The sequence below is a fragment of the Kogia breviceps genome, chromosome 1 (genome assembly GCF_026419965.1).
Source record: "Kogia breviceps isolate mKogBre1 chromosome 1, mKogBre1 haplotype 1, whole genome shotgun sequence".
Lineage (NCBI taxonomy): Eukaryota > Metazoa > Chordata > Mammalia > Artiodactyla > Physeteridae > Kogia > Kogia breviceps.
Window position 1 is genome coordinate 91532359 of NC_081310.1, and position 17743 is coordinate 91550101.

The 17743-nt window shown below is 34.9% G+C and overlaps 1 protein-coding gene and 1 pseudogene across 2 annotated transcripts in view; both read left to right on the forward strand.

Moving 5' to 3' along the window:
- The window catches only part of ATF6 (activating transcription factor 6), a 238878-nt gene that overhangs the window by 146194 nt on the left and 74941 nt on the right, over nt 1–17743 (forward strand). The gene's annotated exons all lie outside the window — the stretch shown is intronic.
- Nucleotides 2294–3132, forward strand: LOC131741226 (proteasome activator complex subunit 3-like; annotated as a pseudogene).

Sequence of the window (17743 nt, forward strand, 5' to 3'; positions counted from 1 at the left end):
GATATTCTTTTTTTTTTCCTAAGATATTCTTGATGCTTCTCTTTCAACCCCATCACCACCACTTAAAATGAGGCATACTTTCTCATTTGGATTATGGCACCGTCTCTCTTCCTTTAGTTTCTTCTTCAAATTCACCTCCACCATTGAAATCATACATCTGTGCATATTTTTTCCCTGCATAAATGTCCTTCATTGGCTTTTATTAATTCCAGGTTCCTAAAGCATGGCAAGCAGGGCCCTGCCTCCATGAGCTGGTCCTTGCTTACTTCTCCTGCCTCATTTCCTGCCACTTCCCTTATATCTTAAGATCCAACTTACCAGTAATGCCCCATTACCTCCCTCACATACGTACACACCTTTATCTCCCCTGCCCCGCCTCTGAACATATAATTACTGTCACCACAACCTTCTTTGTCATTCCTGAGAGATTTAAATTGATCTGAACACAGAAACCATCTTTGAATTTTCAACTCCTGACTGGGGCTGAACAACGTAATTGCTAGTTTGTTAGTATAGGTATCTTAATATCTTACATGTGTGGTTGAAGCTATGATGAGATTCCCAGATCCCTCCTCAGAACTAAAGTTTTTATTTCCCAATTGCTAAAAGTCTTGCTACCAAAGAGCCCTCTTCAGGAACTGCTTTGACCCCACCTCAGGACAACTCTGAAGGGCATTTCCCAGTTCCCCATGGGGTCAGTTGAGGCCTTGAGATTGCATTGAAGTCCAACTTCTCCGTTCTGTCGCTATCTTTCCACAGGTGTTTATCTTAAGAGCACTCCCTAATAAACCACCTGTAAGCAACTTCTCTGCTTTCTGGGGAACCCCACCTGTAACATGTTTGTCTTGTTGATTTTTTTTTCCTTTCAGTTCTAGATTTTGTGAAGTTATAGTTAGCTAAAATCTTACTAAGTCAGGATCATTTCATCAGACATGTATTGAGCACCTCCTCCATGCCAGCTGCAAAAGAAATGAAGACTTGGCCCCTGCCCTGAAGGAGTTTACAGTCTGACTGAGGTGGCAATTACATTTGAAACCATACTATAGAATCGTTAGAAAAATCCTTTTTTAAACTAAACTTCACTAATTTTAGAATAAAAGTCAAAGGCATGGATTTTACTCTGTGGTACTGCAGAGAACAAAAGGAAAATAGTTCAGGGAAAGGAAAATGAATATAAATAAATAGGGTGAAAGTTTAGAAGTTTACAGAATTTGTCTCTATGATTCTGGAAATCTTTAAAGAAAAGGTAGTTTTTTCATTTTTTATTTTGAAATAAGTTTGAACTTACAGAGAAGTTAGAAGAATAATACTGAATTCTCATACACTATACAGATTCATCAATTTTACCATTTCTCCACATGATTTAGCATTCTCATTCTGTACACACACACACACACACACACACCTTTTCTGAACCATCTGAGAATAGATTAAATATATCATGTCACTTTATCCCTTAATACTGTAGTGTGTACTTCCTAAAAACAAGGACATAACCTCTGTAACAACCATACACTTATCAAATTAAGGAAGTTTGCCTGTGTTACTTTACAGTCCAGATTCAATTGTTGATTATTCCCCAAAAGATGAATTTTAAGAAGAGTCATATAACTTAACATTTGTAATTTAAACTAAAAATTGTATGAAGTAAGCCATAGAAGATCTCGGAAGTCTACTAACTTGATTAAAATACAATAGTTAAGTGAACTCACTTCTGACTTTCTAAGGGGAAAGCATGGATAGGTCCAGGTTACCTGTAAATGTGTGTGACTCGAGGCTCTCCAGAAGTGAGGCTTGCTCTGGAGAGCCCATTTTGTGAGATGCCTTTCAAAAGAGATCGTGTACTCTGGATCCAGGGATTGTGGATTTCCTTGAGCTCCTATGTAAAGCGCACCGACTTGTCATTGCCTGGTCTTCACAGCTTAAGTTTAACGATGTTCTTGAAAGTGGCTTCCGGCCAGCCAGGCCAGTAGGTAGGGGAGGTGCAGCTCAGATAACTAGATACAGCTGGGTCCCCCGACACGTGGTCTTCAGTGCTCTAGCGGCTAGGCACTCGAAGCCTAGGCTGGTCCCTGCCAGCCTCTTGGCCAGGGAGACGTCCGGAGGGTGTGGTCAGTATGTGGATCCCGCTTTCTCTGCGTGCCGGCCCGCAGGGACCTCCGGGACGTCTTTTCGCCCTGGTAGGGCCTGGTCTGTTGGGAGTTGGTGGTGGCGGCGGAAGCGCAAACCCAGCCTGCGGAGGAGGGAGAGACTCAGGCCATGTCTCCCCCAACACTCGACGCCCCTGGTGGTCATGGCTTCCCTGTTGAAGCTAGAGCAGGACGTGCAGGGGAAAGTAGATTCATTTCGGGCCCGCATCTCCCAGGAGGCCGAGGATCTGGTGTCCACCTTCTTCCCTCAGAATCTGTCAGAGCTGGATAGTCGGGTTCAGGAGCTCCGCCTGCAAGACTTATCCAGAAGATGTTCGGTGCCAGCCCCAGAGACCCCCGTCCCCCCAGACACTGGGGGGGATGGGCCCAACTGGGATCCTCTGCCTCTGCAGACCCAGTCCTCCATCAAAGTACTAACACTGCCAGGCGGCGAGGGGCAGCTTCTGTGAAGCAACCAGCATCTGGTGGAGGTGACTCAGCACGTAAAACCCGAGATCGAGCTGCTGAGAGAGAAGTGCAACACCATGCGGATGTGGGTGCAGCTGCTCCTCCCAAAGGCGGAGGACGGCAACAACTTTGGAGTGTCTATCCAGAAAGACACCGCGGACCAGCTGTGGACCATGGACGGCACAGCAGCCTCCTATCTACGCCGTTTCTCCACCTATTACAACACCCAGGCCAAATTGGTATGCAAAGACAGTGAAATACCCCCAGGTGGAAGATTATCGCCGCACTGTAGCCGAGGTCGACGAAAACGAGTACCAGAGTGTGTGCCAGATCCTGCTCCATGTACGGAACCAGTATGCCACCTTGCATTATGTAATCCTCAAAATCATTGAGAACATCAAGACCCCTCGGAGCACCAACACTGACAACCTATACCGAGGACCTTTCTCCACCCTACTTTCCTTCAGGAGTTGGCTGAGCTGTTCAGGCAACTTGAAGGCTGGTTATTGATGACTCTACAGGTGACGAAACGACTGGAAATGTGCGTTACTCTTTAGTGACAGTTTCATATAGCTTATCCTCATACTGAATCCTCTTGGTGTAATTTTTATTTGATTTTTCTTCCAGGAGTGAGAATGGGAAGAAGCCATCTGGTAGAAGGTAGTAAGGTTGGACAAGGAGAAATGACAGCCATTTTTAAAAGTAGCTTTGTAGATAAATGTTGGCCAAGGTTTCTTTTTTTTTTATGGCATTGGTGACATTGAATGGTTTCAGGGGTTAATAAGAAAAAACCCTAAAGTTTAAAAGAAAGTTAAATGAAGGTTTTCCTAAGGTTCCACTCTATGTACTTTGTTCAAACGTCAGAAATTCTCCATTTATACCATCATTTCTTTTTTGCAAGAAAAGGAGTTTAAAGGGATGTGTTTAGGTCATTGTATGCTTTCAATTTAGCAGATTGAAATAAAACTTGGTTTTACCATATTTTGATAGCCTAAGTGTTTTTATCTGAACTTTAATTTTCAGATGTATAGTTTCCCTTCTCCTCAGCTGGACTCGTACCCTTGATATTTTTCAACTCTGATGCCTAAGAAAAATGAGCACGTAAAGAGCAATAGGTCTTAACTGCTCTAAAGAAATGGAGATCCATACCTCCCTTAGAATGAAATCTGTGAAAGTGGCTTCCTTGCACAAACTTCTACCATCTCAGTGTCTTCTACTTTCCTTTTACACACAATTTAGAATTTCTTCTATGTGTCCGTTTATCTAACTCCCTGCCAAATCCTTCAAGCTTTATATCACATTTTTTTCTCAACCTATTTTCATCTCCATTCCCCTTTTGTCTCAAGATATTTCTTATAGGCTCTCATAAGAGTTTTCCTCTCAAATTATATGGGTCATTTAAAAAAAATCTAAATACTCTAAAATTTGACTGGGTTTTTTTCCTCCTGACTGCTTTTGCTGCCTGGTTGAAGGGAAACTGTTGTTGTCTTCTCAATAGTGATCTATACTGTTGGTATATTTCAAGTCCAGCATTTCCAGATTTCATTTGCAGGTAAGATAAATTACTGTACCCCGAATCACCTTCTGCATCAGAGAATTTCTTGTGATGTGGTACGATGAATCATTCTTCCATAGTGGTTTTTGTTCAGAATTTTATCTTTTTTGATGATGAAGATACTTCAGCCAGCTGAAGTGTATTTATTGAAACATTTTATTTTCAGTTTTAGTATTATTTGAGGATCTTCATCACTCAAAAACACCAGCTGTGGAACTTACATAATACACACTTAGAAAAAGTGAGAGCGGGAGCCTTTTTATAGATAGGAATGAGATTATCCCTGTGTACAAGTGACAGCTTCATCTCTTTTTCCTATTCAACTAACTGTACCCTGAATCCTTATAATATTTTGAAGACTGTATACATACGTAAGTTGTGAGCTTAATCTTTTAATGTATTTTTATAGTAGTACTTTCATGCAATAAATTATTTCTCAAATGAGTTATTGGTAGGGAAATTATGAGGGATTAAATTTATTTTTTGCGAGAAATGAGAATGTTATTTCCCATTGAAATTTCTTTTCCCGATAATGTAAGACCCTCTGAAGCTAGGTAACTATATAAGTCAGAGTCCAGAATCTATTACTGAAACTTACATAACTCTACCTTTTTTTCCCCCTTTGTGCAGTATCTTTGTAGGAATATATTTCTTGCTACAAATGAAACTACTTTCAGACCTTGCTTTAGATAGGGTCAAAACATGATTATTTTGTCTACTCTTTTAATTGATCCTAATCATCCCTCCCCTCTCCCCTTTCCCCATTTAATGAACGAAATCACTTTTGAATGAGACTGTTCAGGAGTTTCTTTTCAACAATGCGTTTTGGTTGCCAAGGGTGAAAACCAGCACAAACCTTTATTATACAGACTTGACTCTAAAAGCTGCTATGAAAGCATTTCCTATTTAACAGCAAGAATTGTTTAAGATGAAAGCAGAGATGTTTTCTTTTGCATCTTTTTTTTAAAAAGAAATATTTCTTAGTCTGACCACACCACATTTCTAGAGGGTGTTTTTTTGTTTTTCTAGGGTAGATAGTGATGCCCATTATGTTTTTTCTGAGGTGGTGTCAGTCTACAGGAAGTGCCTAATGATTTTTGGCTTTTCTTTTGCTTTTTCATTTTCCTTATCTGTTTGACCTGAAGGAGTAAAACAACTGTTTCTTCATGAGTGAAGTGAATTAGAGATAAAATTCTGTTTCAATCACCTTTTAAAAAATTTTTACTTACAGTTATATCTGTATAACTTATAACCTTATAACTGGGCCTGTCCTTACTAAAATGAATATGACTATGTGTCTTTTCTGACCTATATAGATTAGAAAAATTTGTAACTGGTTTAGTGGGAGCTTTATTTTCAAAGTAAACTTCTAAAAAATGATGCCACAGTAAAACAAGTTTATTCTTTCATTGAACTTCTGAAAAGCCCAAATCTTTCAAATTGGACCTTATAAAACAACAAAAGATATTGCCTAATAGAAAGACTTTTGTTTGCATCTAACATTCTTCCTCAAGAGTTCTCTTTATTTCCCTTGTAAGGTATTAAATCTGATTCAGATAAGTGCCAGGAATCCTACATCAGTTCATATCATTTGACAGGCATTTAATTGCATGCCAGCGTGTAGTGGACAATGTAAGGGAAGTCCAATTGTTGCTTGTTTTTCAACCATAGTTAATCATCTAAGGTTTAAAATATCTGTTCCATACATAATACAACCATCATCTTTTGCTTGTTCCTTATACTCTTAAGCTGTCAAACCCTATGCCAGATTGAAATAAATTGTCTCTAATACCCAAACATGTCTTTTACTTAAAAAAAAAATGTATGTCCTTTGTAGTTAAAGAATTCTGGTATTTGCATTTTATTCCCTGTTCTAACACTATATCAAACAAAATTGGAGCTGGATTGCTTTTATAAAGTCCCTACTTCTGCAAAAATCAAGTCCTTTATTATTTCCCCTTCTTGCAAATGGTTGCAAAAGCTTTTATAATAATAAACCTATTTTAGGAATTGGTGTCAAAACTTGGTATTCAATATGATCATTTGCTAATTGTTAGCACTTAAAGCCCCCTTTAATTCCTTTTTAAAAGTCAGCTGAATTGAGAAAGAGTGTGTGTAATGATGTTTTGTTCTTAGGAAATGGTTTGAAAAAATCATTTGAAATTAAATAATTTTAGTTTTAAGTTCTTTTTGTGATTCACGAAAGCTACTAACTCAGATTTGATTGGAAATGTTAAAATTGGTAGATCTGGTTTTTAGAACTGAGTGAAATACCTTTCTTAAGCCATATAAATGATATAGAGAGGTTTAATTTTAAAGTTCTTAAACTTTGGAGCTTAGAGGGTTTTTTAAAATTATTGAATTGGTTATAAATTCTTTGGTTAGAGGCAACATTTTTTAATAGTCTTTATGAGGTTTTCATATTTCCACAGAACTCTTACCAAATGGCCTCAGCCATTCATAGATAACTATGCGATCAATTTAAAATGTTTTTTCAATTTCTAAAGGACTATCTCAATGCTCAGAAATTTGAAAAACCGGGAGAAATCATCCATAACCCACTAGTTTAACAAAATTATTGAAACGTATTTGTGGGTTTCATTTATTTTAAAGAATACATACATGTCTTTATATTATTGCAACAAAGATTATACATACTTCTGTAGAAGATACGCATTTATATATAAACCCAGTTTTACTAATTAGAATTTCATTTGGCCGATATCCCCAGATTCAGATAGCAATAAACCCCATTTCATTTTGTCTTTTAAGGATTCTTAAGGCTCTGTTACCTGTGAGAATGATATTCATCTAGGGCAGGGGTTTTGAGTAGAGTGTGGAAAATAGAGATCAAGTAGCAAGGAGGACATGTGCCTAGATGACGGTGAGAATGTCTAGATATTTATATTAGGATTTTACTCTGCTTTTGAGTTGAGGTTCCATAATGGCATTAGCCATTTTATTATTTAGTGTTAATCCCCCACCTCAAAAATTTTTTTATTACCTTATAAATATGTTCAAGAAAGGAATTACATTGTCTTATACTGATTAGATGAGTTGTTCCTGCTTACATGATTTGGTATGAGTAGGAGGGAATCCTACTTCCTCGGAATCCTACTTCCTCTGTCAACATTTAAACATTTCTGAAAGATGCTATTGTGCACTGACATCAAGGCATTTTTAAAAAATTCCTGATCTTTTTGAAAAAACAAAGGACTCAGTCAGTTACAGAAACAGGTGCTGGACCACCCTTGTTCTCTGCATTACAACACTGTACTGCTAACACATTAAGTATCTGCCTACCTCGAACTGAAATTATCCATGGGAAGCAGAATAAAAATATAGAAGTTTTATGACTTATCTTTTCATCAGCAATAATAGGTATTTAATATTAGATGATTATACATTTGTATATATTTTTTCTTTGCTCTCTTTATTGTGATAAGTCTTCAAGTTCCTAAAGTTCAATTAGCAGAATCTTATCAGTGAAGCTTAGTGATCCCTGTCACTCAAATTTAAAATATATCAATACTAAACTGAATTTAATGAACTCTCTCACATAGAGAATGTCAAGTGTTATTTTTACTTATTGGTGAAAAACTAGCAGGAGCTAATGGACAGGATTAAACCTGCAATCAGAATTAAGTTCCTTTTACAACTTGGCCATTTATTTTGGCTTTGTTATTTAATCTCACTCTTACAAAGTTTTACAGCATTACATTGGAAATACCATTTGCTTCAGATAATATAGCATTTTGAAATTCTTGAATAAATATATAGTTTCCAATTAAGATTTTTGAGATTGAGGGATGTACTTTTGCCCCATTAATTTTACAGATGAAGAAATTTAGATCCAGAGAATTATATAACATCACACAACTCATGTGACAAAAGTCTAGAAGCCAAATCATCTTCCATTTCAGGCTAGTGCTTTTTTCACTGCGTTGTATTACCTCCTTTTTATTAATAAATGAGATTATGTTAAAAGGGAGTTCTAAAAACGTGCAAACCAGTAGAATTCCATAAATTAACATATCCCTATGAACTGGTGTATTATTTTATTCTGTGAAATTTAAGAGAAGTTGAAATGTTTCTATACCAGAATGGGCTGTAATATTTTTACTTAATTAAAGATTATATAAAGAAATCTAAAACAATCTCTAAATTTATATGTTAACTGTAACTTTATTTTGGTCATAAAAATGACCCTTACTAAACAAAACTTAGGAGTTTCAATACCTCCAGTTCCACTTCTCCTTCTGAGGAGGCATTATTCTATACTATCAGCCATGCCACTTGTGTTGGAAGGAGGTGCTGTTAGAGCATTTGGAGATAGACGGGGAGAAGTTTAGTACACGATTTTGTTTATTTCACTTTTGAATATATGGGTTAAAAATATCCTACTGACCCAGTGCCCCACACCTCATTTTTCACCACCAAACTGCTAAATGGAGTTGTCATGGCTCTGTTCCTAATAACCTACAGAATAAAGGGGGAAAGCAGAGGAGCTGGAGTTTTTTGTTGGAGACGAAGGCTCAAAGGGCTATTTCCCAAAAGAAGTTTATCCTCTAGAGCTGGCACTGTGTTCACTAAAGTAGCCACTAGTCTTCAAATGTAACTTGTCCTAATGGAGATGTGCTGTAAGTATAAACTACGCACTAGAGTTTGAAGACTTAGAGCTTGAAGAAGAAAAAGTAAAATATCTCAGTAATTTTTACATTGATTTCATATGTGTTGCATGATAATATTTCTGGATATATTGGGTTCAATAAAATAGATTATTAAAATTAATTTCACCCATTTCTTTTTACTTTTTGCTGTGTACTAGAAAGTTTACGTGTGGCTTGCATATATGGTTTGCAGTATATTTGCATTAGACAGCATGCTCTAGAGCTAAGGTTTCTAAAGTAATTGGGATGAGTCTTGAAGCTGAACCAAAACCTACAGTGATATATGATGGGGACATTAACTGTAGACATTGATTTGTCATCTTTTCATAATGTACAATTCAGTAAAAGTGAATCACGCTTTCTCAGAATTCAACTTGATCTTGGAACTTGGAATGCCTAAAGGAGTGGTTGGCTAGCATGCCCCTTAAGCATACCTTCTAAATATCATATCTCTTGTCCAGACTTATGGTGAGAGCTTAGAGTACTAATATTCTATATTGTTAATTCAGGGTGACTCCATATGCTTTAGAAACCAAATAGATGACAAGGTTAACATCTTATTTTGATGATTGAGACACTTTCCTAACAGTTTTTACCTGGATGAAAGAATAATGTACCTCTGGTACCTACAAATACCTACAGGCAAAATCAGGCTCTTCCTCAGGGAGCAGCGTTTGAGCACTCAATTAAATCCTGAAAATTCCACTGAATTCCTGTAATACTGTTTCTTTGTATTATTTTTGTATAATATATAATATCTATTTTCTCTAAATAAGTTTCTTGAGAAGAGTGAGGGTCTTTCACTCTTTCTCCCTCATGGTGTTTTGCATATAGTAAATTTATAAAGTATTTTGAATTACATTGAACTAAACCAAAACTGGATCAAACTAAAGGAAATTGTTTTCTCATAAGACATATAGTAAATGAGCCACTTTGTTACAATTGAGCATGTTTGTGGATGTATACCCAGGAATAGGTAACGATGAGAGACATCTAAAAATTTGATTCAGAATTAAACAAAGACCAATTTTAGGCATCTAATTAAACATTTTTTCTTATCACAATACTATAAATGTTTTAAAGTATTTCTGGTAATTCTCCTTCAGTGTTCCCAGTGATTTCCTTAAGCCTATTCACCCTGCAACAGCTGCAAGTTATTCCAAACATGTGTACTGAATTCCCATGATGTGTAAGCCCATTTGAAAACAACTCTCTCACCCCATTAACAGCATCAGTAATTCTCTTATTACTTTTCTAACCAAGAGTTATGGAGAAATAAGTCTAGTATATCAAAGAGTGAAGAATTTTGTTCTTCAAAACTGACTCTCTGTGGTCATGAACATAATGCTTTACCCTTCCAGACTTCTGTATTTAAAAAGTTAAATAATTTCTTAAATACTTAAAAGTTACATAGTTTATAAAATACTTTAAAAAGTATTCTCTTAAGTATTAGAATTCTCTTAGATTTTAAGTTTTATTTGCTAATAAATATAAAGACAAAGCATTCTGGTTAAAAATTATTTCATAAGTTTTAAACAATTTGAAAAGTATAGTGAACTCAACCATCACTGTCTTATTCCTCTACTTTTTTAATATCGGTGAACATTTTTCTCTGCTTCTTTCCTAAATTTTATGCCGTGAGACAAGCTCAAAATTATTGAACCCATTATCTATATATTTCATAGCTTACTCCAGTACTTCTATTAGGCACCCATCTGGAGCTGAAGAAATTTGACAGACTAATATGCTTGCTATTCTGTAGAGGAGTAATGAAAAGGCCATTTTTATGAGTTTCATGAGCTGAGAGTTAATATTTTCAATAAAAAAACAATAAGTTGAATATAATCTTTTACATTTAAATTCCACATTATTGCACTGTATTATCAGAAGTCTTAAAGACCACATAGTTCATATGGTAGGAAGTATTAAATGGTACTTAAGTATCTAATTTCTGTTTATACTTTTATAAAGAATTAAGAGTAATGGTAACAGATGAAGTCAGAATAGCTTGATTAAAGGAAGCAAATAATTGTAGTTTATTAAAAGAATATCTCCTTAATCTTATAGTATGTGCTAATTCTTTGCTTTTCAAGTACATAAATTTATGTATTATCTGAGACATGCTCATTCTGTAAAACTTTTGTGTAAAACTAATGAACTTTCTTTAGCCCCATAAGAAAATTTGAAAATTAAAAATGACATTTGAAAAATGAAAACTTTGATAATTCCCATAGCAAAGGCTATAAGAATTATTGTAGTCAGAAAGAAATATTAAATAAATATAAAATATTTCTTTGAGCTCTTCCATTCCTACCTCAGAAATTATTTAAATTTATTCAGAAAGGTTTAATATAAAAGTTCTGCCTAGAAAATAAATTTGAGACTTTTAGTATTACTTCACAGTAGTACTATTCTAAATATATGTTTATACAAGAGGCAGATTGGTGTTCCTTTTAATGAACTAATGCTAGGATATAGTTATTCCTTTAATTATTTAGTCTCATTGAAACTTAATTAATTTCTAAACTAACTAGATTTACTCTGAAATTAGTTCTGAAATTTTTAGCTATACTGTCAGATTAATGGCTAATTTTTTTAAATTTAATTTTTATTTTATTTTTGAGTATAGGTGATATACAATGTTGTGTTAGTTTCAGGTGTACAGCAAAGTGATTCAGTTATACATATACAGATATCCACTCTTTTTCAGATTCTTTTCCCATATAGGTTATTACAGAATATTGAGTAGAGTTCCCTCTGCCATATAGTAGGTCATTGCTGATTATCTATTGTATATATAGTACTGTGTATATGTTAATCCCAAACTTGATTTCTTCTCAGTAATTTAAAGAAGCAGTATTATTTCATTAAACCATCAAATTGTACCTGTCCATTGATTAACATATCCTGAGGATTTACTGATCTGTTTTTTTTTTTCAAGTGTATATGAAACTCTTTCTGTACATGTTCTTGGGCTCACCATTAGTATTAATGCATTCACTAACTTACATTTGGCAATACTATTGCTGTATAACCTTAGTAACATTGTTATGATGTTTTAGTATAAAATTACAGTAGAGAGACCACTGTGTCAATCACCCAAACGTTATTCTGTCCTGTTAACCAACAAACATTATTCTTAACTGTTATAGAACAGCTTTTCCTGTTTGTCATACATACGAAGTATTTGAATGTATTTATGTGAATTTTTTTTTTTTTTTTTTGTGGTAAGGGGGCCTCTCACTGTTGTGACCTCTCCCGTTGTGGAGCACAGGCTCCGGATGCGCAGGCCCAGCATCCATGGCCCACGGCCCCAGCCGCTCTGCGGTATGTGGGATCCTCCCGGACTGGGGCACGAACCCGTGTCCCCTGCATCGGCAGGTGGACTCTCAACCACTGCGCCACCAGGGAAGCCCTATGTGAAGTAATTTTTGAAGCCAGTTACTCCTGAATGACCAAGCATATTCTTCAGTCCCAACATTCCTCCGTACTCCCACCCCCAGTAAACTTAAGAAATCCATCAATTGGATTTCTGTTCATAGTTTTGGCAATACTAATGAGTGTAGCAGAGAGCAGCTATTTTTTGGATTTTGCACTTGCTTTTGGATCATAAATAAATAAATAGCTAAGGTATATACTCACCTGAAGTTTGGTGGTTTAAAACCACTATACTATAATTTTAACCTACTATTTTATATTGGAGTGATTTTATTTTCTAGAAAAGTTTTGTATTCTGAAAGTTGTCATCCAATTGTACTTTGATCATTCTTTGACTGCCCATAATATAGCCACACATTTATTTCCTCTTTGTGAACAAAGAAAATCGTTTAACAATTCTCAATTCTTTTCATGAATAAGATATATCCTAGGAGCTGAGGAAATAATAGATTCAAAGATTTATAGGACTGTTTCCATTACTCATGACTTAAAACATACAAGAATAATTCCTAACATATAAGATTGCCTATACCTATTTTGACATTAACATTTTAATATGTGACTGTGTTAGAATTGTTCATGCAAATGCATTTTAGGATCCTATTGATAATATTGAAATAATTATACTCACCTTTATTTACAATCATCCCTAGTTCTTTCTTTCATGTAATTATCTATCATTCATATAGGTTAGAGGTTAGATTATCTCTGATGAAAAATTTTTTTCCCAGTTTATTTAACATCCTGATATTATGTGATTCAGAGTGGTATATGCTTCCTAATCACACACCAAAGAAAGACAAGAAGTACACAACGAGTGGAAATTTTATGTTATAGACAAATACGACGTGTGAGATAATTATGTTGGTTAAGTTGCTGATGGATATTGATTTCCTTTTATTTAGGGACATCCTAGAAACCTATCTAGGTAGTGGGCAGAATCCAGCATGCTTAGCAATTTGATAAATTGCCTTTCATGAGTGAATTGTATTTTCTACTTTGGAGGTCTCACCGTCATTTTTCTTGGTGATTTTAGAAACATTTATTTTGATGTGGTGATTGTTGGTATATTTGAATAAAATTGTTATCGACAGAGCTTGGTCTAAGTTCCAGCTAGGCCTCAATCTTTTCAAATGAGGGCATGGACTGCAAGATCTCTGAGGTCTCTTCCTGCCCTATGACTCTGTGATTTTGCTAATAAAATTTCTGTCATATTTTGGTTGACTTTTTGAATGTAATAGCAGACTTTTAAAAAAATCTCTTACATGAGACTTGAGACATGAGATTTGTGGGTCAGGAGGGAGATGATCATAAAGCCTTCAAAGAAAAAAAAAAGGTATGAGCTAAGTCATGTAAGGTGGAAAGGTAATCCCAGCACAGAATAATAAAGATCAAGGGCAATACAGACACAAGGACCCTCACTGCTAAGTTAAGTATACCTGAAAGAATGTGGTGGGAAAGAAAGGAAATAAAGGAAATCTTTTGAGTTTATTAGATTCCAGGGAGTACTGTACAAGATAAGGTTGGAGAAGGAAATTGGGACCAGATTTTCAGTTTATTGGCTATCACCTTCTTAGTTAAATATGTATTCTATATTTATTTGCTGTTTGAATGTCCCATATATAGCAGAAGTTGGGAAATAGAAAAACTTCAGGAAAATGTCAGATTGCTTTGGATTATTATTATTATTTTTAACATTTTAGAAAGCAGCAGTTTGGTATGTTTGCTTAATAATTGTGAGTATGTTGAAACAAAGAAAAGGGTCAGATTAGTCAACTGAATGTCTTTTCCTGCCTTTATTATTTGGTATTCACTTCCTAAACACTTTCCTTGGTGGGTTTTTAAAAATAGTACCTAATTGTTAGGCTTTTATTTTCCTTTTTAGTTTATTGCTCCTCTTTATAATTGCCTGATACTTCAGTCAGGCATTTCAGAGTGTCATTCTACACATCTTTTGAGTTCTGTGTTGGTAGATGATTTTTTACAATCGTTGAATGTCAGAGCTCACAACCATTTGATAGATCTAAAGAGCATATCTATAACCATATTTCCTAATAAAATATTTACTTATTGGGAGTAAACTCAGAGAAAAAATCCCCCTGCCCCCACCCAAAAAACCCTTCTAGAATAAGGAACATTATCTTTGTATAGTATCTTGCCTAAGGTCTCCCATTTATTCAGAGTCTGATTATGAGGAACACTCTTTTGTGTGACCTGGCATTCCAGGGCAGGGCTCAGCACATCTTATTTCCTCTAGTGCTTCACTATTAATTACTCATATCAGCACTTGTGAAGGTCTCACACTGGAGAGTGAACTCCAGCTTAGGTTCTTGTTACATTGTTTTGAGTGTTTCCATAGGTAAGTGTTGGGCAGCATCTTAAAGTGATGACTTCTGTTTCTTAGAGGCATCTGTTTAACAGCTGAACTCTGATGAGGAGAGTAAGTGATTTCCAATAAGTGTGATCTCCTCCAGTTGTATTCCGCATTTTACTGTTTCTGATGAGGAAGGTATTTTCTATTTGGGTGCCCTAAACTTTCTCCTTTCTCTATTTTATGCATGTGTGTTTTGCTTTGTTTTGTTTTTGCCATCTTTAAAACTAAGGAAGTTTTTAAAGAAACATTATAACATCTCTAGACATATAAGTCTCTTAAAATGAGTATACTTCATGTTCTATTGACTTGACTCCCTGTAACAATAAGAAAAAAGATTCACCCATTCACTTATTCACTTTTTTTTAAGTTTTAATGAGTTTCTATTATTTGCCCAATTGATTCTAGTGCTGTGGGTACAGAAATTCCTAACTTCTTTTCTCTTCTAAGTCATCTTTGTAGTGACCAGCCCTAAATTCCTTTTATTCCTAGTAGTGTATCTCATCATATTAAGAATACAGATCGGGAATAATATTTGTTTTGGTGGAATTTAAGGTGTATTGGGAAAAGAGTGCATTTAATTGTTCGAAAGAGATTAAGATTAAAAAGATTTTCTAAGGATATGAGTGAATAATAACCATGATGATAGAATAACCACAAACTGACCAGAGCAATTTAATCTATTAAATCAGCAATTTTGTATTAAATCATGTCTGGGATGTTAGAAAATGATAATCTGAAATGAAATGGTCATTAATTGCGAGAATACAGTTTCTTATAAAATGCTTTTACTAAAGATTTCTCACTGTTTCACTGTAAATGAAATCTAACCATTTAAGCACATTTTGTCTATAAGTGAATCTTTTTGTTTCAATGTAAATAAAGTAGTTGTTATAGCATGAAAGTCATTTGTTTACAAGATATGAAACAATGTTGAGTGAGATAATTTTTTTCACTAAAAAAATCATTCATGTTAAAATATTTATTGAGTACCTTTAGTCTGAGATGCTGGGAATTGAGAGATGTTTTTCTCTTTAAAGCAGTGATTCATCATCCTTTTTTGATCATGGACCTCTTCCCTCTCCCAAGAAAAATGTATTTACATATTTAAGTAGAAAGTCTCTTATAACTTAAGGAAGCCCATGGAGCCCACCATTATGAATCTTACCCTGAAGGAATGCAGCCCAGTAAAAACAGACATATGAACACAAACTATAATATGTTAAGCGATTTAATGGGGGGGGATTGTGGAAACACAAATGAGGGGCAGTTAATTTTGCCTAGGCCTAGGTGGTAGAGAATGGAAACGCAAAGAGAAGTGGGTGGGTAGGATTGGTCCCAGAAGTTTGAGAATGGAGTTGATACTTTAATTATACCTTAACAGTTGACTAAAAATCAAAACAGTGACAAAACCAAATGCTGGAAAGGATATGGAGAAATTGTATCACTCATACATTGCTGATGGGAATGTAAGATAATATAGCCACTCTACATTAGATATGAGACCAAAAACACAAGTAAGAAAATTTTACAAAATAAATTTGACTTCTTCGAAAGTAAAAACTTTTATGCTTCAAAGGACACTATTAAGAAAGAGAAAAGAGAACTCACAGAATAGGAGAAACTATTTGTAAATCATATATCTTATAAGGGAGTTGTATCCAGAATATATAAAGAAATCTCACAACAATAAAAAGACAACTCAATTTTAAAATGGGCAAGGGATTTAAGTAGACATTTCTCCAAAGAAGATATACAAAAAGGCTAATAACACACAAAAATATTCAATATCATTAGCCATTAGTAGAAATTAAAACTAAGAAGTGTTTAAAATATTTAATGATTCATTTGAAAATAGCAGTAATGAAACAATTATATTTTAAAATAGGTAACATTTTTAATGAAAAATAATTATATACTAAAGAGGGAAAAATTTTTTTACTGAGTGGCATTGTTTTACAATTCTGCAAATGTCTGATTTAATAAAGTAGCAGGATTCTCATGTATTTCTGCATTTGATATGTTGCAATATGTTGTTTTGGTTGAAATATATGAAGAAAATACAGTTATGTAATTGGAAAAAGGAGTATTTTAATACACTTTTCAGATAATTGTGGGTTATTTTTTTGATACAGCATCAAAGCTCAACAAGTGATCATTTCTTAAAAGATTAGTTCAAGATGGAATCTGACATCATATCAATGTAACTTGTATACTCTGTAACATTAAAAGCCATTGATCTGTCTTGTAGTTTGAACGGAGCTTTTACCTATGGATGATTTTGTAATATCCACTGGTCATTTGGAAAATACTGATTCACTGAACTATCCATATCTTCCAGATATTAACATATTTCATTATACAATATTTTAAAAATCACATTCATTAATATCACTACTAATCACATCAAGAAAGTCATGCTCATGGTGGTGGATACTATGTTTCCAAAATTCTGATTTTTGCTTGACAACTCAAATTTTATCATTTGCAATACATACTGTCGACTGTTTTCTTTGAAGTGACATGCTTGCTTCTCTTGCTTTCATGAAAACGTCTGATGAATACCCAAGCCTGAGTAACAGTAGTTTGTCAGTCACTATTTCAAGTTAAAGTGTGTAGTTCATGGCACTTCCTTGGTGGTCCAGTGGTTAAGACTCCATGCTCCCAGTGCAGGGTTCGATCCCTGGTCAGGGAACTAGATCCCACGTGCTGCAGTAAAAGAACCCACATGCTGCAACTAAAAAAAAAAAAAAGATCCCGCGTGCCACAACTAAGACCTGGTGCAGCCAAATAAATAAATATTTTTTTTAAAAAGTGTGTAGTTCAGCTGGCAACTTAGTCACTTAAGTTTTTTTTTTTCCCCATCACAGAGAGTATTAATAATTTTTACTGCTTTGACAAGGATATTCTTAATTGGAGTTGGCTTTTAAAGTTTTTATATTCATCTACTTATTCATTCATTGATTCATTTTTACTATGAGTATGTGGCAGTGAAGAATACATGATTACTATTATAGTTTGGCGCTACCACCTAGATTCATGCCAAGGCCCAGCAGTTTACCTTGCCTTTTCACCATTGGTTCAAATTTCAACAGAGTGAAAAAAGGCGAAT